Source organism: Camelus dromedarius, chromosome 8, assembly GCF_036321535.1.
Source record: "Camelus dromedarius isolate mCamDro1 chromosome 8, mCamDro1.pat, whole genome shotgun sequence".
Lineage (NCBI taxonomy): Eukaryota > Metazoa > Chordata > Mammalia > Artiodactyla > Camelidae > Camelus > Camelus dromedarius.
In genome coordinates, this window is record NC_087443.1 from 4,489,359 (window position 1) to 4,507,503 (window position 18,145).

The 18,145-nt window shown below is 57.1% G+C and overlaps 3 non-coding genes across 3 annotated transcripts; all 3 read right to left on the reverse strand.

The window, feature by feature from the left end:
* Positions 1-686: 686 nt before the first annotated feature.
* Positions 687-805, reverse strand: LOC135321953 (5S ribosomal RNA). The gene has a single exon (XR_010382128.1). It is a non-coding gene; the product is annotated as a 5S ribosomal RNA (ribosomal RNA).
* Positions 806-3,024: 2,219 nt separating this feature from the next.
* LOC135321955 (5S ribosomal RNA) lies at positions 3,025-3,143 on the reverse strand. Its single transcript, XR_010382130.1, has one exon. It is a non-coding gene; the product is annotated as a 5S ribosomal RNA (ribosomal RNA).
* A 2,204-nt stretch (positions 3,144-5,347) lies between these two features.
* LOC116156138 (5S ribosomal RNA) lies at positions 5,348-5,466 on the reverse strand. The gene has a single exon (XR_010382131.1). It is a non-coding gene; the product is annotated as a 5S ribosomal RNA (ribosomal RNA).
* Positions 5,467-18,145: the final 12,679 nt, after the last annotated feature.

Here is an 18,145-nt window from a genome sequence, read left to right on the forward strand (position 1 = left end):
CTGGCTGTTGCTGGAGAGCAGCGGCGACGGGCGTGTGCCGAGGGGGGCGTCGTGGAACTGGAGGGCCAACGCACGAAGTGGCTCTGGCGGGGCCCAGGTTCCAAGGGACACGGAGGGGCGACCGGTGGGCGTGGCCCTGCCGGGCGAAGGACGGGAACGTCCTTTCCTTCCGTGGGGAGAGCAGGCCAAGGCTGGTGGAGAGAAGGCGGTCTCGGCGGGCGGGCGCTGGCGTCGACTTGGGGCGGGCAGCCGGCGGCTGGGCGCCGTTGGACGTCGAGAGGGCTCGCGGGCCGCGGGCGGCAGGAGGACGAGGACGGACCGAGGGAGCCCAGGCCTGCGGCGGAGTCGCGGTCGGGCCGTCGCCCCTCCCGCCTCACAGTCCCCCCAGGGGAGGGCCGGGGGGCTGTGGGGGCTGTGGGGGGCCGGGGCTGCGAGGTCCAAGGGGCAGGGAAGCGGCTGCCTGTGCGCCCGCCGGCATGCGGGCAGGCCGGCCGGCTGCCCGGCCGGCTGCCCGCCTGCCTGCCTGCCTGACGCGGGGTCGGGGCAGGCCGTGGGCTGCGCGGGCGTGGCGTGGTGGGGGGAGGGTCAGGAGGTGCTCGGGCCTGCGGGGAGCCGCCTTGGGGACAGGGGCGGCGGCTAAAGGAGAGGGAGGCAGGAGGCCAAAAAAAAAAAAAAAAAAAAAAAAAAGCCTACAGCACCCGGTATTCCCAGGCGGTCTCCCATCCAAGTACTAACCAGGCCCGACCCTGCTTAGCTTCCGAGATCAGACGAGATCGGGCGCGTTCAGGGTGGTATGGCCGTAGACAGCGGCAGGCGCCGCGCGGCGCCTCAAGAGCCCGCGCTGCGCCTTCCCTGCCGCCGCCTCGGCCGGCCCGCGCCGTGCCGAACCGAGCCCGGCCGGGCCGGGCCGAGCCGAGCCGAGCCGAGCCGAGCCGAGCCAAGCCAAGCCAAGCCACCGCGGCCTGCACTCAGCGCACACAGCGCAGAGCGCAGAGCGCACCGCGCGCCTGCCGCCCGCCTCCCAGCGCCTCCCGCCCACCCCGGGACTCTCCAGGCCCGTCCCAGCTCGGATCCCCGCATCAGGCTCGCTGGCAGGGGCAAGTGGCCCCGGAGGCGTCCGGACCCGGGCCTCCGGGCCTCCGGGCCGCCGGCCGGCCGGCCCCTGAGCCCCACCCACCCACCTCCGGGCCTAGGCGTAGCCCAGCGCGGACCTTGGCCGCCCCTCCTGCCTCCACCAACTTGCCCAAACCCACCCAGTACCTCCGTCGCGGCGGGAGGGAAGGCATCAGCCCGGGCCCGACGCCCCACCCCGCCCCACCCTTCACCCCACACCGGGCCGGTGGGCGTCAGCGGGCCTCCCTGCCCAGCCCCCGAGGCGAAAGAAGACAGCCCCTTGCAGAGAGAGCTGAGAAAGACGGGACGGACCGAAGGACGGACGATCGGACGGACAGGAGCGCGCGCCGGCCCACGCAGACACGCACGCACGCGGACACACACAAACACACACACACACACACACACACACACACACACACACACACACAGACACACACTGAAAACACACAGCTAGACACACACCCCTCCACCCCCACCCCCACCCCAGACAAACGGAGGGGAAGAGAGGGAGCATGAGCCAGCTGCTCCAGGAGAGCCAGAGTGAGAGCAAACGTGAGAGGCTATGGTGAGAGGGAGAAAGAGAGGAAGGAGACACAGTGGTGGAGAGACAGGCGGCGCCGGGGGTGCGTTCTGGGAGGGGGTGGGGGGTGAGGGGGTGACAGAGGCAGAGGCAGAGGCAGAGACAGAGAAAGAGACAGAGAAAGAGACCAGAGACAGACTGACAGAGAGACAAGAGTTTGACAGAGAGAGGGAGAGAGGGAGACGGAGGGGGCAACGCTGGACCCAGAAGCAGACAGACACACCCGGGACAGATGCTCTTGTCACAGACCTTGCCGAGCCGCAGATGAGCCTCTGCTGAAGACGGAGCTTCCCCTAGGCAGGGTGGTGGTGCTTGGGCGGCACCCCGGGCAGGAGGCAGGTAGGTGCCTTGGGGCTGGCAGTCCCCCGCGGGGCCCCAGGACTCCCAGACGACGTCTCACGAGTCCCGTTCTGCGCGCTGCTCGGGTTCCTTCCCCGGGAGCCGCGGGCCGGGGGCCCGGCACAGACAGACGGTCCCGCCGGCGGTGGGTGTGCGCAGGTCAGCGTGTCGGCGGCAGTGTGCGTGTCCCGGTGGGTGGGTTTTCGTGTCGTCGTCCTGCTTTCCGTCGTCTCTCTGTCTCTCTGGCCGTCGGTTCCGACTCCGGGCCTCTCTGGGCCGGGCGCGCCCGGACTTGCTTGAGTGCGCCTGGCTGGCTGTTGCTGGAGAGCAGCGGCGACGGGCGTGTGCCGAGGGGGGCGTCGTGGAACTGGAGGGCCAACGCACGAAGTGGCTCTGGCGGGGCCCAGGTTCCAAGGGACACGGAGGGGCGACCGGTGGGCGTGGCCCTGCCGGGCGAAGGACGGGAACGTCCTTTCCTTCCGTGGGGAGAGCAGGCCAAGGCTGGTGGAGAGAAGGCGGTCTCGGCGGGCGGGCGCTGGCGTCGACTTGGGGCGGGCAGCCGGCGGCTGGGCGCCGTTGGACGTCGAGAGGGCTCGCGGGCCGCGGGCGGCAGGAGGACGAGGACGGACCGAGGGAGCCCAGGCCTGCGGCGGAGTCGCGGTCGGGCCGTCGCCCCTCCCGCCTCACAGTCCCCCCAGGGGAGGGCCGGGGGGCTGTGGGGGCTGTGGGGGGCCGGGGCTGCGAGGTCCAAGGGGCAGGGAAGCGGCTGCCTGTGCGCCCGCCGGCATGCGGGCAGGCCGGCCGGCTGCCCGGCCGGCTGCCCGCCTGCCTGCCTGCCTGACGCGGGGTCGGGGCAGGCCGTGGGCTGCGCGGGCGTGGCGTGGTGGGGGGAGGGTCAGGAGGTGCTCGGGCCTGCGGGGAGCCGCCTTGGGGACAGGGGCGGCGGCTAAAGGAGAGGGAGGCAGGAGGCCAAAAAAAAAAAAAAAAAAAGCCTACAGCACCCGGTATTCCCAGGCGGTCTCCCATCCAAGTACTAACCAGGCCCGACCCTGCTTAGCTTCCGAGATCAGACGAGATCGGGCGCGTTCAGGGTGGTATGGCCGTAGACAGCGGCAGGCGCCGCGCGGCGCCTCAAGAGCCCGCGCTGCGCCTTCCCTGCCGCCGCCTCGGCCGGCCCGCGCCGTGCCGAACCGAGCCCGGCCGGGCCGGGCCGAGCCGAGCCGAGCCGAGCCGAGCCGAGCCAAGCCAAGCCAAGCCACCGCGGCCTGCACTCAGCGCACACAGCGCAGAGCGCAGAGCGCACCGCGCGCCTGCCGCCCGCCTCCCAGCGCCTCCCGCCCACCCCGGGACTCTCCAGGCCCGTCCCAGCTCGGATCCCCGCATCAGGCTCGCTGGCAGGGGCAAGTGGCCCCGGAGGCGTCCGGACCCGGGCCTCCGGGCCTCCGGGCCGCCGGCCGGCCGGCCCCTGAGCCCCACCCACCCACCTCCGGGCCTAGGCGTAGCCCAGCGCGGACCTTGGCCGCCCCTCCTGCCTCCACCAACTTGCCCAAACCCACCCAGTACCTCCGTCGCGGCGGGAGGGAAGGCATCAGCCCGGGCCCGACGCCCCACCCCGCCCCACCCTTCACCCCACACCGGGCCGGTGGGCGTCAGCGGGCCTCCCTGCCCAGCCCCCGAGGCGAAAGAAGACAGCCCCTTGCAGAGAGAGCTGAGAAAGACGGGACGGACCGAAGGACGGACGATCGGACGGACAGGAGCGCGCGCCGGCCCACGCAGACACGCACGCACGCGGACACACACAAACACACACACACACACACACACACTGAAAACACACAGCTAGACACACACCCCTCCACCCCCACCCCCACCCCAGACAAACGGAGGGGAAGAGAGGGAGCATGAGCCAGCTGCTCCAGGAGAGCCAGAGTGAGAGCAAACGTGAGAGGCTATGGTGAGAGGGAGAAAGAGAGGAAGGAGACACAGTGGTGGAGAGACAGGCGGCGCCGGGGGTGCGTTCTGGGAGGGGGTGGGGGGTGAGGGGGTGACAGAGGCAGAGGCAGAGGCAGAGGCAGAGACAGAGAAAGAGACAGAGAAAGAGACAGAGAAAGAGACCAGAGACAGACTGACAGAGAGACAAGAGTTTGACAGAGAGAGGGAGAGAGGGAGACGGAGGGGGCAACGCTGGACCCAGAAGCAGACAGACACACCCGGGACAGATGCTCTTGTCACAGACCTTGCCGAGCCGCAGATGAGCCTCTGCTGAAGACGGAGCTTCCCCTAGGCAGGGTGGTGGTGCTTGGGCGGCACCCCGGGCAGGAGGCAGGTAGGTGCCTTGGGGCTGGCAGTCCCCCGCGGGGCCCCAGGACTCCCAGACGACGTCTCACGAGTCCCGTTCTGCGCGCTGCTCGGGTTCCTTCCCCGGGAGCCGCGGGCCGGGGGCCCGGCACAGACAGACGGTCCCGCCGGCGGTGGGTGTGCGCAGGTCAGCGTGTCGGCGGCAGTGTGCGTGTCCCGGTGGGTGGGTTTTCGTGTCGTCGTCCTGCTTTCCGTCGTCTCTCTGTCTGTCTGGCCGTCGGTTCCGACTCCGGGCCTCTCTGGGCCGGGCGCGCCCGGACTTGCTTGAGTGCGCCTGGCTGGCTGTTGCTGGAGAGCAGCGGCGACGGGCGTGTGCCGAGGGGGGCGTCGTGGAACTGGAGGGCCAACGCACGAAGTGGCTCTGGCGGGGCCCAGGTTCCAAGGGACACGGAGGGGCGACCGGTGGGCGTGGCCCTGCCGGGCGAAGGACGGGAACGTCCTTTCCTTCCGTGGGGAGAGCAGGCCAAGGCTGGTGGAGAGAAGGCGGTCTCGGCGGGCGGGCGCTGGCGTCGACTTGGGGCGGGCAGCCGGCGGCTGGGCGCCGTTGGACGTCGAGAGGGCTCGCGGGCCGCGGGCGGCAGGAGGACGAGGACGGACCGAGGGAGCCCAGGCCTGCGGCGGAGTCGCGGTCGGGCCGTCGCCCCTCCCGCCTCACAGTCCCCCCAGGGGAGGGCCGGGGGGCTGTGGGGGCTGTGGGGGGCCGGGGCTGCGAGGTCCAAGGGGCAGGGAAGCGGCTGCCTGTGCGCCCGCCGGCATGCGGGCAGGCCGGCCGGCTGCCCGGCCGGCTGCCCGCCTGCCTGCCTGCCTGACGCGGGGTCGGGGCAGGCCGTGGGCTGCGCGGGCGTGGCGTGGTGGGGGGAGGGTCAGGAGGTGCTCGGGCCTGCGGGGAGCCGCCTTGGGGACAGGGGCGGCGCTAAAGGAGAGGGAGGCAGGAGGCCAAAAAAAAAAAAAAAAAGCCTACAGCACCCGGTATTCCCAGGCGGTCTCCCATCCAAGTACTAACCAGGCCCGACCCTGCTTAGCTTCCGAGATCAGACGAGATCGGGCGCGTTCAGGGTGGTATGGCCGTAGACAGCGGCAGGCGCCGCGCGGCGCCTCAAGAGCCCGCGCTGCGCCTTCCCTGCCGCCGCCTCGGCCGGCCCGCGCCGTGCCGAACCGAGCCCGGCCGGGCCGAGCCGAGCCGAGCCGAGCCGAGCCGAGCCAAGCCAAGCCAAGCCACCGCGGCCTGCACTCAGCGCACACAGCGCAGAGCGCAGAGCGCAGAGCGCACCGCGCGCCTGCCGCCCGCCTCCCAGCGCCTCCCGCCCACCCCGGGACTCTCCAGGCCCGTCCCAGCTCGGATCCCCGCATCAGGCTCGCTGGCAGGGGCAAGTGGCCCCGGAGGCGTCCGGACCCGGGCCTCCGGGCCTCTGGGCCTCCGGGCCGCCGGCCGGCCGGCCCCTGAGCCCCACCCACCCACCTCCGGGCCTAGGCGTAGCCCAGCGCGGACCTTGGCCGCCCCTCCTGCCTCCACCAACTTGCCCAAACCCACCCAGTACCTCCGTCGTGGCGGGAGGAAGGCATCAGCCCGGGTCCGTCGCCACACCCCGCCCACGCAGTACAGCAGGTATTTTAGTTGTGTATCTGGAGGCATCCCTGCCCATCCCAATTGGCTTAGTGTGAGAGTCCTTTGCATTGAGATCTGAGAAAGATTGTAGAATATATTTAAGTGTATACAAAATAAGGCAGTGATATGTTACATGGAATATAGTAAACTGACATCGAACAGTTTAGCTGACTCTTATGGGTGTTTCAGGAGTGGGGGAAGATAATTTTTGTGTCAAAGATTGTCAGTGTATAAGCCCTGCGTCCCTATTGCTATGCACGTGTATAGTCTTAGTTTTGTGTGGGTTCTTAGTCCCTCCTTGAATATGTATTTTGCTTTTATTTGTAAATCTTATTTTCACCATTGTAAGTAATTAACTTGAGTTACCAATATGTTTATTTTTGCCTGGCGTTTCTTAAATATTGCGTGCATAAATATGGGCTGGTGATTCGTGTTAAGATTCTGAAAAGAATTTAGTTCAGGTTAATAGGGATAGTGCTATAGACAAGGGGGGGTGTGCCACACAGGTAAAAGGTGACTGCATGAGTGCAGACAGTGGGCGTATCGTCTCTTTTATGAGGGGAGTTTGTGCTGCACACAGGGAGAAGTGGGCTGCATGATCAGTTCGTCCACAGGTACCTGATCGGTTGTGAGATCTGTCAGGGACTTCTCTAAACTATAGGCTTTACCACTGTAATAAGGGCCGGATGTGAGGCCTGTTCCCCTGAGGTGATGTGTTTTGATAGGGTAGACACACATTAAGGGATGTTTTGTATTTTGCAGAAATGCCTTTACGCAATGGGTCCTGCAGTGGGGCATGGGAGGTAAGGTGTCATTGTTCTCCAGGCACACAGAGATCTCACGGGTGTGGGTTTATGACTCCAGAGAGTGCCAGCTGGCTCCACACCAGGAATTTAATGTGGTAACGGGGAATTTGTGTAGTTAGCATCTGTCTACTGAGTGACCTCCCTAAGCCCAACTGTGTTAGGCACCAGATGGCTATGGAATGAACATGATGGTCTCCTCCCTGAGGACACAGTGAGTGAACATCTTGATGTCCTCAAGCCCCTTCCCCTGCATCACCACCCTACCTCATCTGGGTCTCAAGCTCTGACCTTGACTGCAGTGGCACCTTCATCCCCTACCTCCAGCTCCTCTGGACATCTCCATGCTGAACTTTTCCAGGTCAGTGTGCCCTAAATTGAGCTCAGCACTTGCCCCATGACTGCCTTCTCACTGTGAAGTCCCCTCGTGAAGGAGGCCACCAGCAGCGGGATCCTTCAGCCCCAAGGCTCAGCTCTTCCCACTCCTTTAATGCTTGCCAGCTGGTGATCCCCTCTATGGTCTCCCAGCATCCTCTCCCTCCCTCTTCTGCCTTGGGCTGCACATCCACCCCCTCTTCACAATCCCCCACCAGTCAGGTCCAGGTGACTTGGGGACACAGAAGGGACACAGGTTGGTGTTGCTGGGAATGAAGAGCAGGTCCCAGAGCAGAGGACAGATGAGGGCCCCCAATCCACCAGAGAACAGGCTACAGTGGTGGCCAGATGCCCATAAAGGGTGAGGCTGGCATCACACTGCAGCCCTGCCCTCTGTTCCTCCAGGGTTTCCTGTTTCCTGCCTTGCCCTGGGAGGCTGCCCCCCTCACTCTGTTAGTGGGATGCCCATTCATTCATTCACTCCCTCATTCATCATGTGCTTGGGTCCTGCTCAGTGCCAGGACCTGGCTAGATGACAGCTCATCCTCAGAGACCCAGCTCAGACCTCACCTCCTCTATGAAGCCCTTCTAGATTCTCACCACCTCCTGCAGCCCATCTGGCCTCCTCTGGGACCCCCAGGGCTGTGACCTCACTCTGATTATCTCTCCAATCTGTGAGCTCTGTGAGTGCTGTGGGCTCAATATGGAAAGGGACTCAGGAAAATGTGACGAAAAGGAGCTAAGAAAAATGTTACTAGTTCTCTATTACAGACAAGGATGCTGAGGCACAGAGAGGGCAGTGGCCACCCAAGGCCACAGAGCAGGGTCTCAGTGAGCCCTCCTGTGGCCGTTACTAGTTCTCTGTTACAGATGAAGACACTGAGGCACAGAGAGGGAGCAGGGCCCTGCTATAACCTTGGCCCCATGGCCTGTGTCCTTTATGGCCTGCTCCATGCTGCCAGCAGAGGTGTGGGCTAGAATGGACGTTGAAAGCAGTCTGATTCCCAATGGCCCATCAGATGCAGAGTCACCCTCAGGAAACACCCCTCAACACATACTCCACATCCCCAGGGATGGCGACCTCATTGCTATTCCTGGAAGCTGGCTGGGCCTCCCTGTGGGTTGGCCTGGGACAGCCCAGGGGAGGGTTGGGGCAGCCACAGGGCTCCTGAGGCTCCTGTCCCTAGCTGAGCAGCTCGCATCCCCCGACTGTCCCTGGCAGAGGCCTGATGACAGGAAGTGTCAGCTGTGCAGCCAGACATGCTGTGGAGATAAGGAATTGGGGGGCACCGTGCAAGTACATGCAGATATTCAGGTATTTGTTCAACAAACATCGATTGAGGCCTTGCAGTGTGGCCAGCCCCTGGGTGCCCATCAGTGAATACAACCAACCCTTTGAGCTTTCTGGGAAAGCAGTGCTCGGAGAAACTGCTCCCCATGAACTGTGGGTTCCAGTTGAGGGTGAAGGGAGGTCGGAGACACCCAGAGTGGGCACTGACCATGAACCCGGACCCTAGAGCTAGATGGCCTGGTCTCTGGAATCTGGGGCAGTCACCTCACCTTTCTGTGCCTCAGTTTCCTCATCAGCAGAAAGGGGTGATAACAGCAGTCCCTGCCACATAGATTTCCATGAGGTGTCAGTGAGCCCCTCCTTCTAAGGCATGTAGGACAGTGTCTGGCTGTGAATCAGGCTGCCGGTCACCTCACAACAGTCTGTCCCACTTTAAAGATGAGAAAAGCTGAAGGGGTTTGAGACCAGCCTGGGCTCACCTCTTCCTCATGCTCTGCTGATGTCCCCTGTGTCCAGTTCTCTTGCGTTCACATCATCACTCTGTCCCTGTATCCACCCAGCAAAGTAGGTGCTAAGAATCTCTGAGCAAATTAAAGCATGAATAGAGACACACCCTCTCCTCACCTTGGGCTCTCGGGACTGTGGGCAGAGGCAGAGCATGTCAATCACCACACTTCCACTCAACATGGAGTAGGTGTGGGCCCAAGGGCCAGAGGGTGCTGGAATAGCTCTGGGTGGGGGATGCCAGGCGGGCAGGGGGAGGCACAGAGAGGCCCCTGGAAGACAGTGTCCAGGCAGCTGAGGTGTGAGGAATGAGGATGCCCAGGAGGGACAGAGGACAGAGTCCCACCTGGGCACCACCCCCCTGCTGGACTCTGAGTGGGGGTGAGGATCCGGACAAGCCCGGCCCCTGCTGGGACTCCTCCTTGTCCAGCAAAGAGGTGAGGAAAAGACAAGGAGAACAGTGCAGCTGACCTCACCGTGCTCCCTGTGTGCAGGTGCTGCTTCCAGGATCCTGGAGGTTCCTCAGAATCTTGTGAAGTGGCTGCTGGTTCCAGCCTCGTGTGGACAGGAGAACTGAGGGGGGGAAGACAGAGTGACTTAGGACAGAGCTAGGATTTTGCCCAGAGAGTGTGCTGGGCCCCTTGCTGAGAGCAGCCTCTGGGCATCATGGATTTAGGAAGATCCCTGACCTCCCTCTTAAGGCTCCTGGCATGTTAGGCAGGGAAGGTCCCAGTGCCCATACCCAGGCCTCTCTGGGGGACGCTGACAAGTGGGATCATGGTGGTCCTGGGAAAGGAGAGAGAGTGTGGGCTGGGCATCAGGTCTGCATCAGACCTCAGTACTGCCTCTAATGCTGTGTGACCTGGAAACTTTCCCCAACCTCTCTGTGCCTGGATTTCCAACCCTAACTCAGAGGACTGCTGTGCTTGGCACACAGTAGGCCCTCAATCAGAGGAAAAAGCCAGTCCTCCCTCAATAACCTCTCCTCTTACATGCCCAAAGCTAAGCCCATGTTCCACATATCACCAGAGCTGATCCTTGACAAGCAGAGAAAATGCAATCCAGCAGCTCCTCCCTTCTGCTGAGGCTTTCCCTCCTCAGTGACAGTGGCTCAGAGCAGGTTTCAGCATCCCAGAAGTCTGAACTGGGCTTTGTGACCTGGCGGAGTCCCTGTTCCACACAACTTGGTTTCCAGGTCCTTCCAACAAGGAACAAGAGCACCTACTCTGTGTTTTAGCTGCAAGGTCCTCCCTTTACAAATTGCCCCATCACTTCCGGGCTGGAAGATGTGCATTCCAGACCATGTGACCATCTGACCGATGACTTCAGGGAAACATCCCTGCCCACACTGCGCTCCTCAGAGCCCACCTCCTAGAAGAGGGGATAGTGACCCACAGCTATGCACAGTTTTATCACAACACAGCCCCCACCCACCCACTATTGGAAACACATGTGAGAAGAAGCGATTCCTGAGTGCCTGGACCCCAGTCATCCAGAAAGCAGAGGTCAGGGTAACAGACAGAAGAGGAGAAAGTATTTTCAGATCATATATCTGATAAGGGGTTACCCAAAACATATAAAATACTCCTACAACTCAACAGCAAAACACAAGCAATCTGATTTTAAAAATGGGCAGAGGAACTGAACAGACATTTTTCCAAAGACACACAGATGGACAACAGGTACATGAAAAAGTGCTCAGCATCACTCAATATCAGGAAAATGCAAATCAAAACCAAGGTGAGATGTCATCACACACCTGTCAGAATGGCTGTCATCAAAATACAAGTGATAACAAGTGTTGGTGAGGGTGTGGAGAAAAGGGAGACTTGTGCGCTGTTGGTGGGAATGTAAACTGGTGCCGTCACTGTGGAAAACAATATGGAGATGCCTCAAAAACTTAAAAATAGAACTCCCATGTATCTAGCTATTCCACTCCTGGGAGTATACCCAAAGGAAATGAAGTCACTATGTCAAAGAGACAGCTGCACCCCCATGTTCACTGCAGCATTATGTACAATAACCAAGGTATGGAAACAACCTATGTGCCCATTGACAGATGAATGGATAAAGAAAATGTGATATGTACATATATAATAGAATCTTATTCAGACATTAAAAAAAGTAAATCCTGCCATTTGTGACAACATGAATGGACCTTGAGGGCATTGTGCTAGGTGAAACAAATCAGACAGAGAAAGACAAATGCCTATGATCTCATTTATATGTGGAATCCAAAAAAATAAACTGAACCCATGGAAACAGAGAACAGATTGCTGGTTGCCAGAGGTGGGAGTAGGGGTGGGTGAAATTGGTGAAGATAATCAAAAGGCACAAACTTCCAATTATAAGATAAACAAGCCCTGGGGACATAATGTGCAGCACTGTGACTGTAGTTAACACAATGCATTGTGCATTTGAAAGTTGCTAAGAGTGTATATCTTAAAAATTCTCATCACAGAAAAGTAATGTGTAACTACATGCAGTGACAGATGTCAAATAAACTTACTGCGGTGATCATTTCACAATATGTACATATATCAAATCATTATGCTGCACACCTAAAACTAACAACATTATGTGACAATTGTATCTCAATAATACACATCTCAGGAAGCGAGGGTGCGTCTACTCTCTGGACCTTCACAGGAAGTGTGTGCAGACCCTGCCCTGGAGGACAGTGGTCTTAGCAGCAATAATGGCCTCCCAGGTGCAGGCTTAGCCCAGACATCTCCTGTGCTCTGCTGTCGCCCCATTTACTCCCCTCCCCACCCTCAGAGGGAGAGGCTTCAATGTTCCCATTTTACACATGAGAAAACTAAGGCTCATTTGCTTTGAATAATTGACCAAGAGGAGGGGGAAGGTTTGAACCCGTGTTCTGATTTCAAAGACACATCTCACGCTGATTTTTAGAAGGCGGGGGTCCAGGCACTGGGGACCATCCATCTTGCACACTTGTAGTCATGCTCCAGGGCCGCCATCCCTGAGGTGGCTAGGTGAACACATTTAATCCACTTATTCTGCACCCACTCAGCCCTTGTCTGCCACTCTGCTGTCACTGCCTGACACCAGCTGAGGTTTTATAGGTGAATCATCGCCCCCTGCCTGCCTGCCCACCCTGCCATATGGGGCAGGCCTCTCCTAGCCTGGTCATTCTAAATCCTTAGCTCACACAGCTGCACAACTGCATCAAAAGAGCCCCACTCCTTGTGTGGGGGCGCTGACAAGGTGAAGGGAGGGGAGTTTGTGGTATCCTCTTATACTGAAGGTGGCACATGAAAGGGACATGTTCATGTCCATAATGGGACTCAATTTGAAGCTAAGAACTTGGTCCCAGAGAGGAGTAAAACCTGAGAGCCTACAAGGCTGCTGAGAAAGGGGCTTGACTATTGGATTGCAAATGTGTAATTTAATTTAAAAAATCAGCCCCCTGGATAACAGTTTGCACCTAAGGCCAGTATTGGCCTCCCGACCCCTGGGCACCCCTCAATTCCAGAATGTAATCATCTGAGCATGGGGGGCCTTAACTTGGGGTGCTATCCTCTCACATGTGAGCAGGTGCACCCACGGAAGGCAGTCCCCGTGGGTAGGGTGCTCCTCACACCCAGCCAAGGAGGCCCAGGTCATAAGGAAGGAAGGACAGTCTGTGGGGTCACATGTGTGCCCTTGCAGGGGTGTTGTATAGAAAAGGGCCTACTCCTGCTTCCTCCTCCCCACCCTCACCTCCTGGAGAAGTGCTGGACGGAGCAGGACTCCTGAGCCCCTTTGTTTCGCGACCATCCTGGCTGGGGTGGGGTGGGGCTGCCCACTCTGATGTCACAAATCAGATAGTGGACCCCGCAGCTCACCAGCGAGCCCCTCTAGTCTGTTTCCTTCTCTGTAAACTGGGACCCAGTCACCCTCACCATCAAACATGGGGGCAGCCTGTGTAAATTACAACACAAAGCACTGGGCTGTTTCAGGTGCCCTGGGGTGTTCAGCCCCTGCTAGGCCAGGCAGGTGGGAGAGGAGACAGGTGTGTGTGTAGCAGTGTGACAGCAGAGCTGAGACCCAGCTGAGTGTGTGCTCTCTAATATCCAGGAACTGGGAGCTGCCACTAGCAAATCCATTCACTGAGGCCATGTTTACTCTCCCTTGTCAGTTACAATCCCCTGTTTGAACAGAGGCCTCTGGAGTCTATTAGCCACATCATTGCCTGTCACCACACTGCTGCAGTTCCAGGGTCTACATTTAGCCAGATTGAAGGAATAGTCAGATTTCTTTTTAAACCAGTGACAGAAAACCAAAGTGGCTTAAAGAAGCAAACAAGGCAGGAAAGTATGACTTACCCACTAACTGAGACGTCCACGGGGCGACAGCTTCAGGCAGGGCTGTACCTGGTGCTCAGTGTCATCAGCAGAAGTCATCCTTCCCCTACTCTGGGCTCTGCCACTGGTGTCATCTTCACATGGCTCTGCCTTTTGAGAGCAAGACAGCCACCAACTGCCACAGGCTGATATCATGGCCCCTCAGTTCCCAACAGAAATAGAACTTCTCTTCCCCCAGGATTCCAAGACCAAGGCCTGACTGCAGAGCCTGCTTGGGCTGGTGCCCAGCCCTGAGCCAGTCACAATGGCCAGAGATGATGGAACATGCTCATTGGCCAGATTAAGGCCATGTGACCATCCCCTCCAGGAAACTTGTGAGCTGCTCACCTATTCCCAGGGTGGGAGATAGTGTGATGTCTCTCAGAGGATCCCGCTATTAGCACAATCTGCAGGTAACATGATGAGCTGGGATGAGTCCCTCTGCTTGGTGACAAATGACTGAGGTCACTCAGTGGTTCCCTGCCCCAGGGAGGGAGGCATGTCCACACAGGATTGGGGCTTCAGGGCCAGAATGTAGCAGAAAAGCCTCCCAGTCTCCCAAAAGGTGGGAACGTGAGCAGTGACACTGGAAAGGCACTCCTCTCTGTGGCCCTTGGCTTTCTCCTTGTTGCAATGGAGAGTGAAGTGCTGCCCCTCACAGCCCACCTCCCTGCTGGGAGGCCGATGCAACAGTGGAGAGTGCTTGGAAAAGCCCACTTATTCTGAGGAACTGTCATTGCTTCTGGTGGTATTATTATTTTCATGCCAGTTGTGAGGTGGGCCCTGAGGGGTCCCTGAACTAGGGGGACAGACACCCACAGAAACTGGACCCAGTATTACTGTTCACTCAACAATGATTACTGAGCACCTACTGTGTGCCAGATTCCCAAGGTAAAACAATGGTGCTGACAGCACAGGCCCCTGCCCTCCCGGGGTGGTAGACACCACAGGGGTACAGAGTGACCAGCACATGGACTTCTGAGGACCCCCAGGTCAGGGAGGCAGACCCTCCTGAGGGTCACACTTCCTTACACTTCCTTACCTTTTCCTGCTCTGAAACCACTGTGCTGGCACCTCTGGTCCCCTGCCAACCAGACCTTTCTCCCAGCTTGTCTCAGGACTATTTCATCTAGAGCAAGAAATGGGATGTTTAGGGAAGAGCTATGAAACGCATCTCCCAGGGGAAAATCTTTCTGGTTACAAGATTGAGTATATGTACACCCTGCTGTTCTAAGTTGTCTTGAAAAGGGAACGCTTCCCACATCTGCAACATTCTTCTATGTCTCCTTTTTCTACCTATCTCTCAGCAGCAGCAGCAACAACAATGTAAATTAGGGAATGGCACAGTGCTGGTCTGAGGTCTCAGATTTTACTGCCACTCTCCACCCCCAGGACTGACTCCTTGTTACTGTTTAAAAATTAAATTTGTGGAGCTGGCAGGGGATGAGAGGCAGAGACTGAAGAGGAGATGCATGAAGCAGGGGCTCCCAGCTCTGACTTCACCCTGGAATCCTCTTCACCTAAACCCACCAGGACTTGGGGGATTTTTGCTCTCAACCCAGACCTCTGCCCAGCTACCAAAACTGGGGTGAGAAGGATGCTTGCTGCTTCTTGAGAAATCCCCCCAACTCTCACCCTGATACTCTCTTGCTGCTGCCCAGGGGGGAACATTTTGCTGGGACTCCTTGGATCCTATAACGGGAGGAAGTGTAAGATATTGAAAACAATGACAGGCTCGCTCTAAAATCGGGGAAGACTTCGCGAGGCATCGAGATCAATTGAGCCAGGGTGCTCCCTTGGTTTCCCAATGCTGCAAATCCACACACTCCTTGCTTTTTTTTTTTTTTTTTTTTAACACCTGACCTCTCTTTTAGGTCTCCCCATCACCCGGCTTTGGCTCCAGGGTTGCAAAAGCAAAGAACAACAAGCACAGTCAGACATACCAGTGTCTGAAAGACAAAGGAGAGAAGCAGGAGGCAGGAGCAGGCGGTGGGGAGGGAACCATGAGGGTGGGAAATAGGTAGGTCCCCTCACAAATCCCCCTCCCACCCCACGTCGCATCGCTGCTGCGGCCTGGGAGCTAGGACCCTGGGAGCAGGTGAAGGATGGAGCTGGCTCTGGGCAGCAGGCTCAGTCAGAGAACGGAAGTCAAGGGAGGCGAGGGTAGGAGGATGGTCTCTCTGCGCGGACCTGCGGCAGTGTAGACACCGGGGTCGGGCGCTGCAGAGCTCGGCTAGCAACCCGTGCTCGCCGGCTCCAGCCCTTTGAGGGCCCCGCAGGTGAGTGGGAGCTGGGGGCAAACAGATCCGAAAGTCAGCACACCAGCCCAGCAGAACGGAAAAAGAAAAAAAAAAAACACTTTTCCTGTTTTATTTTATTTTATTTTATTTTCGTGCAGCCCCCAGTGAGGTGGGAGGAAAGGGGTGAGGCTGAGCTCCCCAGAGGTGACAGAGGGGCAAAGTGAGGCAGGGTGACCAGGGAGTCCACAGAGCTGGGGACACTCTGACAGGCGACCGCTCAGAGCCGGCGAGCTGCGTGGGGCACTGCGCGCCATCAGCACGCACTCCGCTCCGTTTTATCATCTCAGGCTGTTTGGTGACTCGCAGACCCTGCATCAGCTCGGCTCTGCAGCCGACGCACCCCTTGATGGTGGCCCCCGCCGCCACTCACATGCTCGGTCAGTAGCCCCGGCACCACAGGGAGGGGGCTGCTGTGAGTGGCTGCAGCGCTGACCCTGGCGCGCCCGGATGGTTGGAATCGGCTCCCGGAGAGGCTCCTCCGCCAGAGCCCTTGCCTCCCGCGGTTTCTGGAGTGTAAGGAGCAAGTAGGATTTTTTTTTAAATTGCATGGAGGTTATTTTGTAGGGGTAAGTTTTTAAAAAATTTGCTTGTGTGCTGTTCAGCAGTGAGGCAACTCCTAGGCAGGTGTCCAGGCCAGTGGCTGAGCTCCCCGATGGAGGTGGGCACGAACCAAGCACTGTTTGAGGGGGCGGGGGAAAGCCAGCAGGGCGAGCCAGTGAGGGCTGGTGTGAAAGCCCCCTAAGAAAGTTAAACTACATTTTCATTTTTCTTTTATCAGAGTTTTCTCTCATTATTGTTATTTTTGTGTATCTGCATAAATATTAAGTATGTATATATATGTGTATATGCACATATACATATATACTTAATATTTAAGACATTTTTGGCACCACAATTTTCAGAGTCAAAGTTATCTTCTGATTGATGTATGCCTTTGTAATAGTCTTTATTATTCCATTAACTATAGGAATTGACTAAATGATTACTACTAATGTATTATTAAGGGAAAAACTGGCCCATTTTTATTCAGCATAATGTTTTATGGTTTTGTCAAGACAAAATTCAGCAACAACTCTTACTGCAGGCATATAAGCAAGAATGAATCTATTGCAGTTGATTTATCTTGTTGATTATTACTTGTTTCCAAACTGTACCTTCAGCATTTCCAGGAACACTTTGGAATCCTAAGTCTGTTACTGAGTCCTCGCTGCATGACAAGCCAATAAATCAGGAGATGAAGTATTGGGGCAAGGAAGAGCGACTTTATTTGGAAAGCCGGCAGACCAAGAAGATGGCAGACTAATGTCCTGGAGAACCATCTTACTCATGTCAGAATTCAGGCTCCTTTTAAACTAAAAAGGGGAGGGTGTGTGGTTGGTTGTTGCAAATTTCTTGGTGTAGGAATTCTTTGTTCTTGCAACTGTCCACGTGGGTCAGGTCATGGTGACCCTGTAAAACCTCTAACAAAACAAATGTTATTTTCTATTCTGCAACTTGTCATCTTTATAAATGTGCAAGAGTGTTAATATCCTTGAAGGTCAGAGCCTTGAAAATAGGCTCTCCTGTATATTTCAGGCTATAGACAATATTCTTTTACAAAAGGTGCAGAGCCAGCAAGACAGCCTAGAAAACAGGACATGGGGTTAAAGCCAAAGAAACAGATCTAATATGGAGTCAGATTTGTTCTTTTCTTTTACAACAGGACTAGTGCTCAGAGCCTGAATGCCTCCTGGATACACTTAGAAGACTCATTCCATGTGGAGACACATTTCTATCTACTGGAAATATAGTTATTGGTTCAGGAGAAAGAACGAGTCCCTAGTCATCTAGGGATGCATTGCCAAGAACTCAGCTGCTAGCTGTTTCCCTCTGTATCTTCTCTCTCAGACAGTGTGTGCTCTAAGCAGCAAGTCTAAGAAAACAGAAGGAAACTATGAGGCTTGAATCTTATCTACAATTCTCAGACCAAACAGTCATGAATCTCTAAACCTTTACCTGGGAGTGAGCTACCAGCCCACCTGAAAACGCAGAGTGATCTAAGAGAAAAGGGGAGAAATCTTGTTTCCTAGGGGCCAAACTAAGAAGGCTTTGGCTACTGCAGCTCATAAGGAAAATGTCACTGTCCCAAATTTACTTACTAGAAAATAAAAATCAGAGTTTTTAAAGGTGATTAACCCACATTATTCCAAGTTATTATTCAGTTTCTTCCCTGACCTCAAATGCTAGGAAAACCTCCAGGGCACTGACCCTCTCCCTTAACATCTGTGCCAACATATCTTCTTTTATATGCCAAGTTTAATCAAATTAAGTGATTTCAATATATAGTTATGAAGACCAACAATTTTCATATCTCTCTGACCTTTTATCACATCTGCTGATCAAGATCCCAATCCTGGATGACTCCAAATGCCTGCTTCTTCCATGGCTGAATATAACTAGGATCTTAAACTTGGTCAGATTCACAAATCTCCCAACATCTTTCAAACATCTCCATACTCTATCTAGATGATTACGTCTTCTTTCATGC